We start from the raw sequence: 1,664 nt of genomic DNA, 5'->3' as shown, positions 1-1,664 counted from the left end.
GTGTGAGTGTGTGTGTGTGTGTGTGTGTGTGTGTGTGTGTGGGCTCAATGGTAGAGAACACTTAGGGGAGGACTCCCTGTCTGTCCACCTGTCATGCTCATGCTAGTGTCACACACACACACACATGAACACGTGGGAACACACACACACACTCTGTTTATCATACAGTCACACTCAGTTTCCCCTTCGTTTGGTGGAACAGGCAAATAGCCTTGTAAACACAGTCCTGTCTCATCCCAGACACACACTCTGTCACACTGTGTCAAGTCAAGTACAGACACTGACTACCGCCAGTACCTATCATGCAGATTGTTATTAGACCCGTTATAACCTCTTTATAATGAGCTCATAATCCTTTACTACCATGTTATTATACATCTATTACACCCCTGCTCTCTGGCTTAGAGCTCTGTGGTTACAGAGACTTCAGGAGTTAGGATCCACCCATTTCGTTTCTCAGTCATGTTTATGCTACCTTCTCCAAGTCCTGAATCACACCAGTGGGCCAGAGCACTCAACGACGCATACATGTTACCCTGCTGGTTCAACTCAACACGAAGCGTGAGGAGGGATGTCTGCTTTACACAAGGGGTGTCTCAAATGGAAGTCTATTCCCTATACAGGCCACTACTTTTGGGACCTGGTCAAAAGTAGTGGACTTATGTAGGGAATATGGCGTCATTTAGGATGCGAGCAGGGATTTGGGAGTTTAGATGTAGTGTTTCGTGGAAAGAAACCGTCCTGGGAGACAGAAGCTGTGGTTCAGACACACTGAGCCACAGCTTCATGGCCAAAGAAAATCACTGGGAATTTTTGGTGAAGTTTTTACATTGTAATGGTCAAACGGATGACGAGTTAATTGTATTTCACTTCAGCTATATGAGCAATTTTTGCGTAAAATAAATATGCTATAGGCTATGCAGAGCCGTGGTCGGATCTATTTCGGTCCACCCGGGTCTATCAGCTGTAGGTACATAGACCTGATGACAATCAAAAAGGACCCCATTCGGACCAGAGGGAAGAAATTAAATTTTGGACCCGGACCTGCTCGGCGGTCAGTTCTTGGGTATTCGGGGTTGGGTTGACCCGTGAAGACCTCTAACACACACACACGTCCCTCTGCCCGTCCCAGTCCGAACGACAGATTTCCCACTGCAGTATTTATATAGCCTGGGGCAGAGGAAGGGCTGCCATCGGCTCTGAAGATAGCCCCAAAGTTAACACACACACACACACACACACACACACACAGCACCCACCACCCACACACCACACACACACACCACACACAACACACACACACACACACACACACACACACACACACACACACACACACACACACACACACACCCCTTCACATACTCTTCACGGCAATTTCTCTATGCCACACAATCTCACACACATTCACACACACCACACACTCTTCCCACTCACTCTCTCACTTCATCACACAATTCACATGTGCGTTTGCCTCTTCTCCAGAACAGTCGCTGAGTCAGTATTATTCAGGAAGAGGAGTGGAAAAAGAGATTCCTCTCGTTCTCTCTTTCTCTCTTCTGCTCTCTCTCTCTCATCTCTCTCTCTCTCTCTCTCTTCTGCTCTCTCTCTCTCTCTCTATCTCTCTCTCGCATCTCTCCTCTCTCCTCTCTCTCTCATCGTCT

At 47.5% G+C, this 1,664-nt stretch overlaps 1 protein-coding gene across 1 annotated transcript in view; it reads left to right on the top strand.

Moving 5' to 3' along the window:
* LOC111954482 (1-phosphatidylinositol 4,5-bisphosphate phosphodiesterase beta-1) overlaps positions 1-1,664 on the top strand; it is a 110,316-nt gene that overhangs the window by 25,109 nt on the left and 83,543 nt on the right. The gene's annotated exons all lie outside the window — the stretch shown is intronic.

Source organism: Salvelinus sp. IW2-2015, linkage group LG28 (genome assembly GCF_002910315.2).
Source record: "Salvelinus sp. IW2-2015 linkage group LG28, ASM291031v2, whole genome shotgun sequence".
NCBI lineage: Eukaryota > Metazoa > Chordata > Actinopteri > Salmoniformes > Salmonidae > Salvelinus > Salvelinus sp. IW2-2015.
Note: the sequence above shows the minus strand (reverse complement) of the source record. Positions and strands in the feature narration are given on the sequence as shown.